Consider the following 19,825-nt stretch of genomic DNA (forward strand, 5'->3'; position numbering starts at 1 on the left):
AGGGCAATCTTGAGTGTTGTCTGTAGGGTTCTGTCGACCTTGATTTGGGGACAGTTTGTCACTAAGTTAAGTGACAAGTTAAGTTAGGAACTTGGTGATTACGATAGTTTGGCTGCACGTGTCTGTTTCTGCCTTTCCAGCATTGAGCTTGCAAGCATGTGTGATCGTGCCTGTGTGCGTGAGAGTAAGCATGGGCATGTAGGAAGGGAGGCCTTTGCATGTGCACAGAGGCCAAAGCAGCCTTGACATGGTTTCTCAATGAACCTGGAGCTAGGCTGGTGGCCGGCAAGATCCCCCAGTCCTCCTGTGTCTCAGCCCTCATAGGGCTAGGGTTATGGGTGTGCCTATGGCCATGCCCAGATCTTATGAGGGTGTTGGGCCTCCAACTCAGGTCCTCATGCTTGTTCGTCAAGTAGTCTTTACTTTCTGAGACATCTTTCCAGATGCCCTCTCTGTTTGGGCAGTGTTATGGAGTGCACTAATGGTCCAATGTTTGCAGGCAAGCCCTCGACCACTGAGGTGTACCCTCACCCTTACTTTTCAGGAATTCTAACAGGGATGCGTGTTACCTCCTCATTCCATTTGCTCTGAGTGGCTGTTTCATCCTCTCATTCTAGCGCTGCCATGATATTCCCCAGAAAGTTTTGTTTCTTACAGAAAACAAATAGATGTGCCCTGATTTCCAATCTAGTCTGCCAGTTCATTTTTTAATTGAAAAATTAATAGTATTAACATTGAGCTAGTGTTGAAAAGTATCTATTAATTCCTGCCATTTTGCTATTGTGTGTGTGTGTTTTAAATAGTCTTTCTAATCCTCATTTGCTTCTTTGCTATTCTTTTTTTAACTTATTTTATATATATATGAGTGCTCTATCTGCACATACACCTGCATGCCAGAATAATTAGAATTAGAGGGAATTAGAGGGTATAGATGGTTGTGAACCACCATGTGGTTGCTGGGAATTGAACGCAGGACCTCTGGAAGAGTAGTCAGTGCCCTTAACCACTGAGCCATTTCCCCAGCCCCCTCCTGTTCCATTTTCTTTGAGTCATATTTTTCCTTTTCATACAAGAAAGGATTAACGAGATAGCTTCTGTATGGGCAAGCTTTCCTGTTCACCTGTGATTGAGTTTATTTGTAGAAAAGGTAACAGAAATCGGGGTTGGATAAAGAAAAGAGCTGGACATAGGATTAATGTGGGACTTCTATCCCAGGCCTTCGCAGCAATCCATGGATCTGCATGGTTCTTTTGCACCATGAAGTTCATCTTTCGTGCTGTTTCTGTGTTGTAGATCCTTCAGCATGTTCATAGCTCTCCCGGAGGCACCGCAGAATTGTCGCTTCTGACTTCAGTTAGCCCATCTGTAGAGAAGACCCTGTTCAGCATCCTGTGTGCACCTTCTACATTCCCCACCTGGACAGTCCTGGCAAGGAACCTCAGATGTTTAGCCATGGCCTTGTAGTCAAACTTTCACCCTTCGATACCTGTAGATGGGGGGTCTCCTTTGCTATTCTTCTGCAGCTTGTTCTTCCTCGGGAATGTGCTTATCTTTCTCTTCAGTGTAGGATTCCTTCAACTTCGTTTGCAGCATGCTGTCGTATGGTCCCGAGTTACTCCAGTAACTCGTGTGCATTCCTCCTGGAAAGGCTTTTCTTGGGTCATTTGTGAAGGATAGCTCTTCTCTGCACCGTGATGTGGGTTGGCCATCATTGTCTTTGAGAGCTTGGAATGCACCACGGTAGCCCATCCTGGAATTGATATTTCTCTCAAGAATTTTCCTTCTGCTGCAATGGGTTTGCCTTCATGTGTGATCTGGTACTTCTTTCTTGAGGTTTTATTCTTTTTCTTTGATCTGTATAATTAGTATTTTAACTATGTTAAACAGGAGCCTATTTTTTGTTTGTCTTTATAAATACCGTCTGTATGTCAATGACTGTCTTTTTTTCTAGATTTGTTTCATTTTATATTTTTTGTAACATTTACTTTGTAGTTCTTTTATGCTCATGATTCCTGATTTTGCTCTTTTTGTGTTTGTTGCATCTCATATGTTCTGATCATATTTTAATTATTATTTTATATTTCCTAATGTCTGAATGTTCCAGTTCATCTACCTTATTTTCAAATCCTGACATTCTGTATCCCATTTGAACTATTCTGTTAATGTTAGCTTTCCACTGATTATTTTATGTGATTGATCTTCATTTCTAAACTTTCAACATAACCTTTTCAGTGTTTTTATTCACTCTTAGAAACTAATTCACTAGTATTGGGGATCAGTTGGTAATTTTTGGAGGAGCCACAATGCTTTGGCTTTATGTGTCTGGGACTTGTGCATCTCAGGTTAGAGCATTGGTTTGATATTTTTAAACATAATTTTTTTTTCCAGTTGACTATTTTTCCAACAGTCAAGTGAGACTAGGCCGTAATATAGTTGAACTGTGATTCTTTCCCACTGGTCTGGGTGTGTAACTCAGTAACTCAAATCTCAGCCCAGGTGCTCAGAGCACCAGGTGTATTCTCAGTTCCACTGTGAGAGTAGGGTGCACGCTGCAGAAACAACCACAGCAGATGAAGAGGCCAGTGCGCAAGTAAAATAGTAGCTAATGAAAATGGCCATTCTATCAACTCCAATGACTTTTAGGGAATAAAGAGAAAAGACATTGGCATTAAGCACAATGTGGGAGAAAAGAACTACCAGTGAGTTTGAGAGCAACAGAGAAATGGCAGAGGAGGTCATAGTAAAGAAAGAGAGAGAGAGAGAGAGTTGAGATGTTAGGATACATGAGATTTACGGATAGTTAATGCTGTTTTTTTATATTAATTACAGTTATTCACTTTGCATCCCAGCTGTAGCCCCCTCCCTCATTCCCTCCCAATTCCACTCTCCCTCCTTTTTCTCCTCCCTCGCTCCTCCCCAGCCCCCACCCCTCTCTGCCTCTCTCTCTCTCTCTCTCACAAGACTCCTCAGGCTTCACTTATTGTCTGGCTGTGGTTCTATGCATCTGTTTCCATCAGCCACTGGGTGAAGCCTCAAAGAAGATAGCTATGCTGGGCTCCTGTCTGTAAGCATGGTAGAGTTTGCTTAGAGTCAGGGGTGGCTCTCTCCTACGGGCTGGGTCTCAAGTTGGGCCAATTGTTGGTTGGCCCTTCCTTCACTCTCCGCTTTATCTTTATCCCTGCACACGTTGTTGGCAGGACAAAATTTGGATCAAAGGTTTTGTGGGTGGGTTGGTGTCTCCTCCCTCCACTGGGAGTGCTGCTACAAGGGATGACAGCTTCAGGCTCCATGCCTCCTGCTGCTAGGAGTCTCAGCTAGGGTCACTCCCATAGACTCCCAGGAGCCTCTCCCATCCCAGAGATGCCTCACCCACTGTGTTCTCTCTCCCACCTGCTCTCCCCACATCGGATCCCCAGCTCTGTTCTCCTCCCCAACACCGACGTCCATGTCTGATGTTTATTTGTCTGTTTTGTTTATTTCTCCTCTGAGTGAGATGCAAGTATCCTCTCTTGAGTCCTCGTTGGTACTTAATTTCTTTGGGTCTGTGGGTTGCAGCCTGGTTATGTACATTATGGCTAGTATCCACTTATAAGTGAGAACATACCATGTGTGTCTCTGTGTCTGGGTTACCTCAAGATTATATTTTCTAGTTCCATCCAGTTGCCTGTAAATTTCATGATGTCCTTGTTTGTAATAGCTGAGAACAATTTCAGTGTGTAAATGTTTCACATTTTCTTTATCCATTTGTTTCTAAGGTTTTTTCCCCCTCTTCTTTCTTAGCCAAAAGGGAGTGAGGGGAATCTTCCCCTTTACTGGGGTTTTGGCCCATGCTTTGGGTTAGAGTCTGCTGTTTCTTTTATGCTGACTGCAGTTACTATCTGCGTCTCATCTAATTTCACAGTCTGCTGACTAGTGATCTCCTCCATTCACTGTCCACATGTCACTCCTTTGGAGACGTGGGCGCAGGTCAGTGCTTTTTATTCCTAATCTTCCATGCTCTAAACTTTTTTCTTTTCTTTTTTTCAACTAAGGTGTGTTTCACAACATTGTCCAGGCTGGCCCCAAGCTTTTAATTAACTAATTATAATTTATTCACTTTTTATCCCCACGATAGCCCCCTCCTTCATCTCCTCCTAATCTCACCCACCTTCCCTCTTCTCTCTTTATGCCCTCTCCCCAGTCCACTGATAAGGGAGGTCCTCCCCTTCTTTCTGACCCTAACCTATAAGGTCTCATTAAGGCTGGCTGCATCATCTTCCTCTGTGGCCTGGCAAGTCTGTATTCCCCAGGGGGAGGTGATCAAAGAGCCAGCTGGCCTCAAACTTATTGCAATGTTCCTACCTCACTCTCACAAGTGCTAGCAATGTAGGTGTGAACCACAATCCTAGATATAAATTCGCAAACCAATAAAGGAGGTAGTAAATTTTTCTCCTGTGTTTTCACCTTGGTGATTTTATTTTATTTATTTTGTTTTATGTGTATGAGTTTTGCCTGCATGTACATATGTGTATCATGTGTATGCCTGGCCCAGGTAAAGTTCAGAAGAGGATGTTGGATCACCTGGAAATGGAGTTACAGATCACCATAAGCTGCCATATGGATGCTGGGAATTGAACCCAGGACCTCTGCAAGAACAAGTGCTCATAACTGCCGAGCCTCCTCTCCAGCCCCTAAAGAAGCTTCCTGAGCTGTCGGAGCACCTCCTGGAGAGGAAGCTGACTGCCAGCATCCTGTAGCACCTCCTTTGTCTCCCTTGAGCAATCTCAAAGTTTCAGGTCTTGAATTAAGATCTTGAACTAGCAGGTTCTGTGCCTAGCAAAGTTCAAGTCCTTGCTCTGCTTTTTTAGGTCCAGAACCTTAAACAAACGTGTACCTTCTTCATGTCTGCATGAAAATAAAGTGAAGAGCAAATAATTTAATGTGTGGAGTGCTTAAAACAATGCTTTCGACCGGGTATACAGGTTAGGAATTTTTAAGGCTTTTTTGGGGTTTGTTTTTTTTTTTTTGAGGAAAGATTGTTTCAGTGTAGTTCAAGTGGCCTCAAACGTGTCATCTTCTTGACTCAGCCTCCAGAATGCAGGGATCCCAGGTGTACACCACCGCAGCTCATTAGATTTTCAGTTGGTTTATTTTTAGAAGTGTTTGCCTAATTCTATCAGTTTGCTACTGCAACCTTATGGGCTACATTGCCTTTTTTTTTTTTTTCCAAAATTTATTTTGTTGATAAATTTTGAAATAATTAAAATTTGGAATACACCTCAAATAAAATATATTTATTCATAAAAAGCGTGATCCACTTTGAGCTGTTTTGCACAGGGTAAGAAAGAGGACTCTAGTTTCATTTACTGGCATCAGCTATCAAGCGCCCTTGTTTGAGGAGTCTGTCATTCCTCCAGCACATGTTTTTGGCACCTTTGCCAAAAGTCATATGGCTGTATCTGTACATAGCTGTTCTCTGGTTATTTTTCTGGGTCTTGAATTCTGTTTTTCTCTTCTTATGTTTTGGTCCCGGTACCATGCTGACTGTGTTAATTCAGGTCTTTATATAATGTGAGACAGGTATTGAAATGCCCCTGGTATTGCTCTCTTTACTGAGAACTGTTTTGGCAATTTGGGGTCTTTGGGCATCCACATGTGTTTTTTTGAACTTTTTTTTTCTATTTCTGTAAAGAGTATCACTGGAATTTTGATGGTAACTAAATTCAATCTATAGCTGTATTTTGGTGATATTATTGTTTTGACAGTATTAACTCTCTCAACCCTTGAGCATGGGAAGTCTTTCCATTGACTAGTGTCTCTGTCAGTTTTTCTCTTCTGTGTTTTAAAGTTTTCATTGTAGAGGTGCTTTGCCTCTTTGGTTCAGTTTATGTCTAGATATTTTATTAATTTTTAAGGCTATTCTGAATGACATTATCTTCCTGACTTCTTTCTCAGCAGGTACGCTATTGGTACATTAAAAAATGCTCTTGAGGTTGTAGGAGGCAGAGGGGTCAAGGGCACCACAAGGAAACTGCAGCAGCAACCAGCCTGGGCTCCTAGAGACTGGACCACCAATCTGCATGAGGCTGACCTAGGTCCTGTGCATATGCTGCAATTGTGTAGCCTGGTGTCCTTTGGGGATTACTAACCTGGGTCCATAGGGGCTGTCTCTGGCTCTGTTGCCGCTTTGGGGACCCTTTCCTCCTCCTGGGTTGCCTAGTCTCGCACTGACAGGAGAGAAGGTGATTAGTCCCAGTACAACTTCATATGCCATGGCCGGTTCAAATCCACAGGAGGCTCTCCCTTTTCCTGAAGAGAAAGGGAGCAACAGATGGGGGTGGGAGAAAAGGAGGGAAGGGAAACTACAATTGAGATTAAAAAATTAAGTGAATAAGTGATCTTCCTTTTATTTAAAAAAAAATAAAAGCTCTGGAATTGGTATGTTGATCTGGCATCCTACAACTTTACAGAAGATGTTCATTCTTTCTAAAAAATTTCTGGTGGAGTTTTTAAGGTCATGTATAAATATCCTATATTTAAAATTGTCTGCAAATGGGAATTGCTTGTCTTTTTGCTTTAATGTTTATAGCCATAAATTATTTTCTTGTCTATTGCTCTGGCTAAGAATTAAACACGGTATTGTTTAAATCACCTCTCTCAGTTTTTTTGAGAGTGTAATATAATTAATCATCACTCTCCCTTCCCTCCTTCCAAACCCTCCCGCATCCTTCTTCTTGCTCTCTTTCAAATTCATGGCCTCTTTCTTTTTCATTAACTGTTGTTACATACATATATGTGTAACTATTCCTAAATATCACCAGTTCAGTCTGTGTAACGCTACTTGCATGTATGTTTTCAGGATTGACTATTGGCGTTGGATAAACAATTAGTGCACTCCTCTCTGGGGAAGACTGTTCTCTCCTGTATATTCCTTAGTTGCCTGTAGTTCTTTGTGTGAGCTTGAGATGTGTCTATTGTCCTTGTTCAGCTCACGTTTAGACAGTAATGTTGGAGAGGCTCCTGGGATGTAGGTCTCCTGGTAATCCTAGGAGACACAATCTCACAATAAACTCTGTTTTTCTGGCTACATCTCTCCCTGTCCCCTCTTCTCTAACGATCCCTGAGCCTTAACTGCAGGACCTGTGTGGTAGATGTATCCGTTGAGACTGGGCTTCACAACTCTGGACTTCGACTGGCTGTGGCTGTCTGTAATGGTCTTTCTCTTGCTGAAAGGTGGGAAGTATGCTTATCTGTGGATACTAGAACAAATATTTAGAATTCAGTTAGGAATTATGTTGCTTCAGTAAAGTGGCAGTTGTAGGTTCTCCTCCAAGATCCATGACATCATTAGCTCTGGATAGTTGACCAGTTTCCAGTCACAGGACTGATTTCCCTTCTTGGTCAGGTTTCAAGCCCCAGTAAGCTGTTGGTTACCATCAAGGCATGTGTGCCACACTACTGCCTTCTTTGGCTTATCGTGTCTTGCTGGCCGTTGTGTTGCACAGGTGTCACAGCTGAGTAAGAGTGCTGCTTGTGTCCTTCATTTGGAAGCCTGCATGGTGGCTTCTGTTACCATGAAGGCTAGTTTTCAGGTAGGCAGCATTCAGGTCAGCCACAGCTCAGGAACCTCTGGGCCCTGTGTCTGGAGTGCATGGTGTCTTCAGCAGTAGGGACTCAGTTGACCTCTGGGAGGCAACGAAGGGCAATAGCAATAAGCAGTATTTGGGGAGAGTCTCTTGGATAACCCTGACCAGTAGCTCAAAAGAGGGTTTCTCAGAGCTGGTGATGGGGTTAGCGTTAGATAAGCTTTGGCTCTTGGAGGGAGTGATCCTTTTTGTCATTCAAGTAGGAGATGTCATTCGAACTATACATGTAAACTAACACTCCAACTTACATATATTATTGCATTTGTAGGTAGGTAGGAAAATAGTTAATAGTATGAGTCATCATGACGATTCAGATATCGTTACTGTTATTGTACCCTCCTTCCCCTTCTGTATTTATCTCCCCTCATCCTAATCAGAGCCTCACATTGCCTCATCAGATCACTTGTGCTTTGCTATTCTCTTCTCTTGTTCTCCACCCAAGGGTCCATTTTCATTTTCCTGGTTTCTACAGTTACTTCAGGGTACCTATTCACATCAAGAACTTTGGAACTAGGAGCCTCCAATGAGCGAGAACATGCGGCTGTTATTAACATTGTTCCAATTCTCAGTAGATCCATCTCAAAGCGAAACGCAACAAAATAAGAACTACTGTTGAGAAAGTGTGTCCTATCTCTCTGCTTCTCCTCCAGTTTCCTTAAAACTTAATTTTAACAACTGTAACTGTTCCCTAAGATGTAGTCAGATCACACTATTTTTGTGTTTAAAATAATTCAGAATAAAAGCTAACATCTTTCTCCTGACTACATGCAGAATCTTACCATTCTATCTTATGCTCCACACACACACAATGATACTTGCTGAAGTGCTCAGTTTTGAATGTTCCTCCCACTCATACACTAAGCTAAAAATACACTAGGTCTTAGGGATTAGAGAGCCATGGTTAAGAGTGCCTTCTGCTCTTCCTCGGGATCCAGCTGAGTTTCCAGAACCCATGGGAGGTGGTTTACAGCCACCTGTAACTCCAATTCCAGAGAAACTAACACCCTTTTCTAGCCTCCACAGGCACCTGCATTCATGTGGCATAAACTAGCTCAGACACAATACACATACACTTCGAAATAAAATTAAAAATTTAAAACTTATTACTGAGTTCCTTGGTCATGGTGTTTTATCACAGCAATGTAAACGTTACTAAGACAAGGAAAGAAGAGTTTATTTTGGCTCACAGTTTAGAAGACACAGTCCATCTTGAGGGAAAGGAAGGGCCACTGAAACAGTGGGGCTTGTTCAGATCTCCATAGCTCTCTAGGAAACAAAGACAGACAGGAAGGAATGCAGGCCACCATTGGTCAGCTTCTAGCTAGACTTCACCTCTTAAAGACTCAGCCTCCTAAAACAGTGAGATAAGTAGGAGGTCAAGCATTCAAACACATTCACGCTACAGTGTTGCCTAAATGTCTTCCTCTTTGTTTCAGTTCTTGCTATTATTTAATGTAAGTTGTTGGTCTGGCACAAAGAACCACTGCTGCTAGGCCAATCTAAGCCACAGAACCGACATGCTCTACCAAGGAGCTACATTAGACTGAGCAGACATCTTTTAAAAGTATTTTCTGAACTAGGGGCAGGGGGAAAGGTTCAGTCAGTAAAGAGTTTGTTGTGCAAACATAAGGATCTGAGTGGGGTACGCTAACACATGCCTGAATTCCCAGCTTTGAAAACATGGAGATAAACGATTCCCTGGAGCGTGTTGCCCAAGTGGTCTAGCCAAATTGGTGAGGTCTAGCTTTAGTGAGAGGCCCTGTCTCAAGACGTAAGATGGAGAATGACTGGGGAGGGGACCTTATGAAGGCCTTTACAGGCATATGCACACATATCCGTACTTTTGCGTGCGTGCGCGCGCGCACACGCGCACACAAACACACACACACACACATTTTCTGAATTGAAGTCCAGAGGACACTAAACTGAAAAGAGATCTCAATAGCTGTTGTGTGAGAACTTTTATGTCTAGAATAAGGAAGCTCCATTGTGCTGGCTAGTTTCTATGTCAATTTGACAGAAGCTGGGGTCATTTGGGAAGAAGAAACCTCAATTGCAAAAATTCCCAGAGTCAGACTGGCATGTGGGCATTAAATCTGTGGTGTGCTTCCTTGATTGATGGTCGATGTACAAGGGCCCAGGTCGGTGTGGGCAGGGCCACTCCTGGGCACATTGTCCTGGCTGCTAAGCAAGACAGTGAGCAGCACTCCTCCACAGCCTCTGCATTAGTTCCTGCCTCCATCCTACTGCCTTGCTTGAGTTCCTGCCTCAACTTCCCTAGGTGATAGACTACAAGCAGTGAGATGGAGTAAAGCCCTTTCTTCCTCAAGTTTCTTTGGCCGTGGTGTTTTATCACAATAAAAACAACCCAAACTAAGATGCTGTGCCTGGAAGATGGGCCAGAGGTTAAGAGAACCAGCTAATTTCCCACTGGACCAGGGTTCAGTTCTCAGTACCCACATGGAGGCTCACACCTATCTGTAAATCTGGAACGGGAGAGCTGGTCTGACACCCTTATTGGTACACTTACATGTTAGCCAGCAAAACATCCATAAATACAAAATAACAAAAATTGAAAATTCACTGCTGTTGCCGGCAATCCTATATTATATTGATTGTGAAAAATGCAGTAACGGATTAGTTTATTTTATCAATCACTAGTGTTTAGTATTTAGAAGCTGTTCTATTTCGTTTGTCGTGCTTATAATATTTGACACATCATATATTCACTGGATCCATTGCTCTATATTTTTAGACTCCCGTAAACACGAAGATTATTTTGTACGTTGCTATATTGCCAGGGCTGGAAATAGCTACTGGCACACAGTAGATACTCAATAAATATTTGTTGAACAAATATTGGAAATTATCTAGATCTTGGCCTGTCTCCAGAATAGTGCACCACGCTTAAGATCCAAGTTATATAGATTGGGCAATGCTTTCAAAGTAGCTTTATTTCCTTTTAATTTCCCATCCATTTTGAAATTCATTACTTTTAGATTTATCATCCTGTTTACAAACTTTATTCTTTCCATCTTTCCCTAGTCAAATTTTTAATTACATATGCCACTTTATTTTGAGTTATGGCAATTGAAAGTTGATATTTCATTTCAACAAGTTTTAATTACCTAATTGAGGCGTGAAACTCCTGCTATGAATGTTTTGTTAGTGTAAGACACCAGATTTACATTCCCATTAAACTGGTACTTACCCTCCTGGGCCATACATCTGGGATAAATACACAAATGGGCATTCACTCTGGATTTCCTCTGAAAACCAAAAATCTTCTTAAGTAACTAAGAGTGTAAATTGCTGCTCAGCACCCCCTGAAACCATTAGCAGCGGCGGGAATTTTTATGCCTTATAAATACACCTGTCTTGAACACAACTGAGGCTTCACAGTATCTTTAAAGACTGAAGACAGGGAAGTAGGTCTTGACAAGAGAGCTAAGGCACTTTGCAGCCGTTCACTCAGTTAGTTATTTCCCCTTGCTGGCCTGCTCTTCTCTAACTGCTTCCTGCCTCCTCCACCGCCTACATGTGCCCTGAGTGCCAGCACACTGTGATGATCGGCAGATCTGTTTGGACCAACACCTGTCCTGAGAACTGAAGATCAGCTCCAAGCACTGCTAAGTCCAGAAGATGCTCCTAAGGACATGGAACTTATTCAAAGCTGAAGTAGGCCATCTTATTGAACCTGCTTTTAGAAACATCCACTCTCTCCTTATCTAATTGACTCATGCCGTTTTATAGCCGGTAGACATACTTAATTTATCATGTAAGACACCAGCTATTATGCCACCATGCTGGGTGGCTAGGTGACCACGTTAAATGACTCCCATCAATGCAAGAGGCTGCATTTTGTTATTTTGGAAATCTGTAATGTTGGGCAACATTGCGAGACTAAAAATTGATGTTCTTCCCCCTCAGGTAAAGCATTGCTTTCCACAAAGTGAGCGGGCCTCATCCAATTAGAAGATGCTGAGAGGATAAAAGAGTGGCTGCGGAGCATTTCTCCCACAGACTGCTTCTGAACTCCATTGCCAGCACTGACTTTTTAAAATCTGTAGCAGACAGCTTCAGGACTCGGGTTGGAACCCTGTAGCGTGCGAGCTTCCTGTGGCTGCACAGCGCCGTTCCTCTGGACCTAAGCCTACCCCCCCACTCTGCAAAGTTTGGGCCTGTGGCCTCCACAGTCGTGTAAGTCAATATCTTGTGATAGACACTTCCTTACTGCGCACCTGTATGGGCTCTCCTTTCACATCCTTACAAATTTACTGTCACCCATGGCATCATGTGTGTGGAGGTCAGAAGATGACTTTCGGAAACTGGTTCTCTTCTTCCATGGTGGGATCCGGGGCGCAAATGCAGGTAGAACAAGCATTTTTACTCACTCCGACATCTTTCCGGCTCTGGTTTTTCTATGGAAACTCTAGCAAAAGCCTATGACCACCAATTATATAGAGGAGAATAACAGAATTCAAAGCTTTCATGTGTATAATGTCCTTGTTACATATCCAGGCAAAGGCAGCAGGAGTGAGCATTCCATGTTCCTTATCATGCAGTTGGAGCCATCAGCTTCTTTGCTCTCCACCTCCTGAGCCACTGGGACTACGGCCTGGGTCACCACACAGAGCTCCATTTGAATGTCAATCTCATTTAAAACATACAGCTTTCTAGGAACTTGCTCTTGTCTGTCACACACTTTTTTTCAATGAACATTCCCTTTTCTATTTTTTTATTAACGTGAGACACAGAATAATTAAATCATAGCACTGGCATACGGTGATGCTTATTTTCAATTTTGATCTAATATAGTGAAAATATTAATTCTTTTCAAAAATATTTTTGTTTTTCAGGGTTATTTCTGATGTCTGTAGAAGGGATCTGAGCTAGGAAGAAAATTATAAATGAGGTGTAAGTGTCTTGGCTATCTTAATTTATTAAATCAACCATATTTGAAACTGAGCCACAAGGAAAAAAATACAGGATGGTGTGATATATTTCCAGAGACATTTCTGAAATTTTTGTGAGATGTCGAAGCTCTTTCGGGCAGTTTACAAAATGAAAGGAATTATTAGTTGGCTTCCTACAAGAAACAAAGCAATTTCTGAAGTTCCTTCAAGGACAAAAGATAATGGATGTTTTTATGGTTCGCATCTGGACTAACTTTATTAGCATCATTAGTGGTAATGCATTCCAGAAGTCATTTAATGTAATTATGCAGATAATATTTTTTCATTAAGAATGTTGTGGAATTTCAAATAAGTACATTTTTAATATAAAATCTATTTATCTTCTAATAGGAGCCATAAAGGAAGATCTGCTGCCTCTGTAGTAAGCAACAGAATCCCGTAGATTGGGAGAATACTGATAATCTTGACTTCTATCGTTCATAAAGGTACAACTTGCTTTGCCAAGTTGCTAAGCCAAGACAGAAGTCTCTTTACTTTTGGGTGTATGCATTATTATGCATAAAAGTTTATTAGTTATCGTGAGCTTTTTCTTTTTAATTTCTAGTTTTCCCCACTTGGCCACATTTTAACCCTTTCCATTTATCAGTTTGACTTTCTCAGGAAAATGCCTCTGCCAAACTCTCAGGATATAGACGGGTGTTAGGACTCTGAGTTTTAGGCATTTCCTTGTGAACAGACTGGCCTGTGGGGCACTTCCACAGCACCTCTGTGAATGCACATACAGCGATTTAAACTTCGGCACTAGGAATTCTGGGTCCCAGACGGCCGTCTTCCTGCTGCGGCTGACGGCAGGACAGGATGTTCACCTCCCAGCCCTGCACACGGCTGTCCCCACAGTGAATCCACCTGCCAGGAGGTGAGGACACTGGACTCTGTCCTCGTGCTCTCGTTATCCACATTGTCAAATAGTTTGCGAGTCTTGTTTCTGACTGAGGACACAGCTCAGGTAGCAGGGTGTCTGCTCCACATGGGGGGGGGCTCTGAGCTCATACCCAGCACATGCTCACAACCTAACACATATTTATTTTACAAGCGGGTAACTTACTTTCCTGTCAAGCCTATTTGGTTTGATTACAATTGTTCTCAAATAAAAGCATTCTAATAGTCATATATACATATATGAGAGAATTTTTTTAATATAGCTCAGGTTGTCTTTAAAATCTAGATCCTCTTGCCTCTGTCTTCTAAGTCCTGATATTTGATGGTCCTGGTATATTATTATTTCAGCTCTCCCCAATCTTATTTCCTAGCATAAAGTGCTGTCATATTTCCTTCTGCCTTTATTATTTTATCAAACAGTGCTAGATTACTTTCATATATTGTTTGATTCAAATTCTCTTTCAACTAAGAACATTAATCAAATTAACTAACAAATAATATCTATCTACTTGGGTTTTTCTGGAAATGATCACATATCTGTGTTCATGGATCATCAGTTCTTGTAGGAATTACAAATTATTTTAGTAATCAGAGTAGTTCAGGGTTTACCGGACATTTGTCAATGGATGTCAAACATTGTCATTTGGTGTTGGAAAATTCCTTTCAATGCAAAGTCATTCAATCACCTTTGATATACTCTGAGTTGGGTTGAATTTTATTATTACATAGCTTTGGTAAAAACTTCCTTTACGAGAAATTTTTCTTATGACTTTGTCGGTGATGCAATTATGCAAATCTACAAGACAGACTCACTCATACAATAGTTTCAGTTACTGCTTCCTTGGACCTACCTCAAATGTGCAACTTAAAGCAGTAAAGATTTATTACTATTATAATGAGTTTGTGGGTTGAAGGCATTCTTCTGTTCTTGCTCACGTGGCTGTGTGAGTGGGTGGCCTCAGGTGAAGCTGAGTTGTTGCCTGGGACACTTCCATTCCTTCTCTTCTTGGTGTCTCCAGCAGTACGAAAGGAAAGTTTCGAGATCCCTTAAAGCTTAGGCTTGTAAACTGCATAGAGTCATTTTCCTGTTTAACCAAAATAAGGAAGAGCCTTGCTTGCACGGAGCTACTGGTGACAGGAGTGGGGACCCCGTGATGGGCAGCGTGTGAGGCAGTTACCGCTCTGACAATCTCTGGAAGCAACCTACACCACACTGTCGGTGTTGCTTCTAATAGACCACCTAACGACAGCAGTTTTTATTCCCAAATCCCCTTGATACTTACAATATAAGCAAGAATTCACAAGTTGTTTAATACACATAAAATACAATGAAAATGGAATTCTTCTTTTTAAATGTGTTAGTTTTTAAAAATAATTTATTTTTTTTATTAATTATAGTTTATTCACTTTGTATCTCAACTGTAGCCCCCTCCCCATCCCCTCCCAATCCCACCCCCTCTTCTTCACCCATGCCCCTCCCCCAGTCCACTGATAGGGGAGGTCCTCCTCCCCTTTCATCTGACCCTAGACTATCAGGTCCCATCAGGAGTGGCTGTATTGTCTCCCTCTGGTAAGGCTACTCCCACCTCAGGGGAGGTGATCAAAGAGCCAGCCACTGAGTTCTTGTCAGAGACACTCCCTGTTCTCCTTACTAGGGTACCCACTTGGATACTGAGCTGCCATGAGCAGGGGTTCTAGGTTATCTTCATGCATTGTCCTTGGTTGGAGTATCAGTCTCAGAAAGAACCTCTAGGCCCAGATGTTTTTTTTTTTTTCTCCTTGTGGAGCTCCTGTCCCCTCCAGTTCTTTCTATCTCCCTCTTCTTTCATAAGATTCCCTGCACTCCACCTAAAGTTTGCTATGAGTCTCAGCATCTGCTTTGATACACTGCTAGGTAGAGTCTTTCAGAGGCCCTCCATGGTAAGCTCCTGTTCTGTTCCCTGTTTTCTCCCTCTTCCGATGTCCATCCATTTGCCTTTCTGAATGAGGATTGAGCATCTTACCCAGGCTCCTCCTTCTTTTTTTTTTTAATTTTGTTTTTTTATGTGCATTAGTGTGAAGGTGTCAGATCCCTTGGAATTGAGGTTACAGACAGTTGTGAGCTGCCATGTGGGTGCTGGGAATTGAACCCCAGTCCTTTGGAAGAGCAGACAGTGCTTTTAACCACTGAGCCATCTCTCCAGCCCCAGGGTCCTCCTTCTTGATTAGCTTCTTTAGGTGTACAGATTTTAGTATATTTGTCCTATATTATATGGCTAATATCCATTTATAAGTGAATATATATTCCATGTGTGTCTTTGCTTCTGGGATACCTCACTCAGGATGGATGATCTTTTCTAGTTCCCACCATTTGCAATTTGCATGCAAATGGTTGGAATTCGTTTTATCAGTAAGCATTTATGAAAGGACAACCATTAGAAAATGCAGTTAGGGCTAGAAAGATAGCTTGACAATGAAAATCATGTGAATTATTTCTAAAAGAATTCAGGATTAATTCCCAGCACCCACATGGCAGCTGACAACCATTCATAATGTCAGTTCCAGGCTATCTGATGTCTTTTTCTGGCCTCCACAGTCATCGGGTTCATACATGGTACATAGCCACCTATGTTGGCAAAACTCCTATACACGTAAAAGAAAAATAAGTAAATCTAAAAATCATTTTTAAAAAAGAACGTGAAATGAATAACAACTAATGGAAAAGGGGGCCATGATCTGTTTTTAGAGGCCATGGATTTGGAAGAGAGTAGGGAGTATATACTAAGTTGCCTTGGTCATGGTCTTTTATCACAGCACTATAAAAGTAAGGCAAATGCTATTTTCTTTGACTTACCTGTAGAATTAATTTGATTAAATTGTAAAATAAAGGCTTTGCTCTGGGGGATGTAGGTTGGTGGCCGAGCACTTATCTACCATACGTAGACTCTATAGCCAGCATGGTAAAGAGAAAAAGCCAAACGTGAAGATTGCTATTACCATTTTATATTTATAACGTTGGTATTATTTTGCTTTACTTGGAGTATTTTCAATTTCAATACATGAGTGGTTTTGAAGATATATAAGGCTGTTTGTGTGTGTGTGTGTGTGTGTGTGTGTGTGTATGTGTGTGTGTGTGTGCCTGTGAACCAAAGTAGCTCATTATGTGATTCTGGAAAGTGTGATAGTATCATATACAAAGTATCTGTCTTTTGCACTTGAGATTATTTTTAATGAAATGTTCTTTATTTAAAAGTGTTATACCTTTTAGAGAGTTTTAAAATATGCCAAACCCTTGAGAATACAGAGATCTGTGTAAAAACGAGAGGTGTGGAGTTGTGTGTAAAATATTCAGCAGGTCGTCTCTGTGGGGAAGGAAGAAGGGACCTGAGAGTCACGGCTTGGCCTATCACACCGCCATGCCTGCTTCTTCAGCGGGGTGCCGGGCGTGCAAGCCTTTCCACGATTGCGTTTATGCACCTTTTAAACTAAGCTGCGGCAAGACCACGGAAGGTTTTCTAGTCATGATTTGGTTAAGATATCATTCCCATACACGCCACAGGAAGCCCCTTCACAAATACATCTTTACTGGTTCCCAAAATATTGCCTCCCCAATCGATACCAATTTACAATAGTTTTTAAAAAAAGTTTTTTAAAGTTATCTATTTTGAGGGATTATAATACATAACTACGTTGTTCTCCTTTCCAACATCCTCATGCACCCCTCTCTCCTCTTCCTTTTCATGAAATTCATGACCCCATTTCTTTGTCGTTACTCTCTCTCTCAAAAGATCACAGAAATCTTTTGACTTTTACACATATGTGTGTGTAAATATATGTTCCTAAAATAGCTAAATGCAACCTGCTCAGTCCAGGTGAGGTTCTTTGTGAGTGTGTGACTTGAGGGCTGAGTGGGTGATCAGTTTGGTGCTCTTCCCTGGAGAAGGCAGGATCTCCTGCTCTCTGCATCAGTCTTCCTTAGCTCCCTGGAGGGTGGAGGTGCTTTAGGATGGACTCCATTCCCGTAAGCATGAGTAACGGTGTTGTCTGTGCTCAGGTCTTTTTGTTGTTTTGTTTGTTGTTTGCTGTTAGGTTGTTTTCCAAGACATCCCTGGCTGTCCTTGGAACTTGCTTTGTAGCTCCAGCTGGCCTCAAAACCCCAGAGATCTACCTGTCTCTGCCTCTCTGTTGTTGGGAGTAGAGGCACTTACTACCGTGCCCAGCTAATATTCAGATCTTAGTTAGACAGCCGTGTTGATTTTTTTTATTCCCCCCACATGAAGACATTTTGAAAGCCATGCATAACCAGCTCCTCCTCCAACATAGTCATACACCGTCAACTCAGAGCCAGCTGCCTCCGCAGGCCAAGGAGGTTATACCTACAGTTTATTTTCCCCATTTTGAAAAATATGAAGGAACACTGTCTACTTCTGAAACAAATGTCTGCACAATGACTCCAAAAGGTTTAATTTTGTTAACAAATTTAAAGCAAAACTTTATTCTGGCATTTTTGCACAAAATAACCCTTCATTTTTCCCCAGGACATTAAAATATCAATTTCTCATAAACATTCTGAGTGGAAATTTCTCTATGAAAAATTATTTAGGGTCTTATTTTGATGACTGCCTTTGGTTTATGTATTTAAAAATTATCAAGAAAAACATCAAGAAGCTCACTCCCTGTGTTTTCTTCTAGCCTTTTGAAACATAGATCTCATGTTTGAATCTTTAACCCAGGCTTGGCATGGAGCTCAGCGGAAGAGTTCTAACCTTGCCGTGTGAAGCTTTGAGCACTTATGCCCCACAGATGAGGTATCTAACCAGTGTCTGAGTGAAGCTTTGTCTATAGAATGAGATGAAGATTCAATTTCATTCTTCTGCATCTGATTATCCAACTTTCCAGACATCAGTTATTGAAAATGTTGTTTTCCCCCAATGAGTTTTTGACAGTTCTGTCAAAGATAAATTGGTTATAAGTAGGTTGAGTTTGAGGTTTCCCAACTTATTTTATTAGTCAATATATCTGTTTCTATGCCAATGCCCCCCTATTTTGAATAACCACAGTTTGGGAACTTATTCTGAAACAGGTAGGATGATATTTCTAGTCTTTCTTTCTTTCTTTCTTTCTTTCTTTCTTTCTTTCTTTCTTTCTTTCTTTCTTTCTTTCTTCTTTTTTTCTTTTTCTTTCCTCAAAATTGCTTTGACTGTTTAGCATCTTTTATGATTCCAATTGATTTTTTTTTTTTCTGTTAAAATGCCATTGGAATTGTTACTCTGTATATAGCTTTGGATAATGTGCTCACGTCAGCTCTATCACTTCTTCCAGGATGTGAATGTGAGTTATATTTTCATTTACTTGTGATTTCATTTTGAAAACCCCGTATCATAAGCATTCAGTGAGATCTTTCATCTTCTCGGTTGATTTGTTTATTCCTAACTTATTTATTTATTTATTCCTGGCTCCTAAATATTTCATGCCATTATAAGTGGAATTGTTTTCTTCTTTCTTTCTATCTTTTTTTCTTTTGTTTTTGTTTGTTTCTTTTTGTTTTTCAAGACAGGCTTTCTCCTATAGCTCTGGCTGTCCTGGAACTCACTCTGTAGACCAGTCTGTCTTCAAACTCAGAGATGCAACTGCCTCTGTTCCCTGAGTGCTGGGATGAAAGTCCTGTGTGCCACCACCACCCTTATCTTTTGATCATTTTCCTTAGTGTATAGAAATGTGACCTATTTTTTTTGTATATTAGTTTTATATCATGCAACTTTACCGACATCAGTTTCTAGCTCTAATAGCTTTCCAGTGGAGTCTAGGTTTTTTGATGTGTAAGATCATGTCATTTTCAGACAATTTTAGCATCTTCAATCCTAATTTGAATGGCTTTTTTTTTTTTTGCCTAATTGTTCTAAGCTTGAAGTTACCATATTATGCTGATTCGCAATGGGAAGAGTGGACATTCTTCTCTTGTTCATCATTTTAGAAGAAAAACTTCCAACTTTTCTCAGATTCTGCATTAAAAACCAGGTAGTCTCATCTGCTTCATATTCAAGAAAATATTTATGGGCTTCTATTCAACTAGCTCTGTTGAATTTCTCTCCCTTTTCCTAATTCAAAACAGTCCAGTAGACCATTCTTCTTAAGAAGCAGAAAATCTTGGAGGAGGTCTTTGTGCTTTAAGTGAGAAATAGTAGTAAATAAAAACAAATGAATTCTCAAATCTAACCCTTATAGTTTTAGTTAGCTGGACATATTTTTGAATGAAAACTTTATGGTGTTTCCAATTGTTTTATTTATTTATTTATTTACCTATCTATCTATCTATTTATTTATTTATTTATTTATTTATTTATTTATTTATTTATTTATTTATTT

This window comes from Psammomys obesus, unplaced genomic scaffold (genome assembly GCF_907164565.1).
Source record: "Psammomys obesus unplaced genomic scaffold, mPsaObe1.curated_primary_1811, whole genome shotgun sequence".
Classification (NCBI taxonomy): domain Eukaryota; kingdom Metazoa; phylum Chordata; class Mammalia; order Rodentia; family Muridae; genus Psammomys; species Psammomys obesus.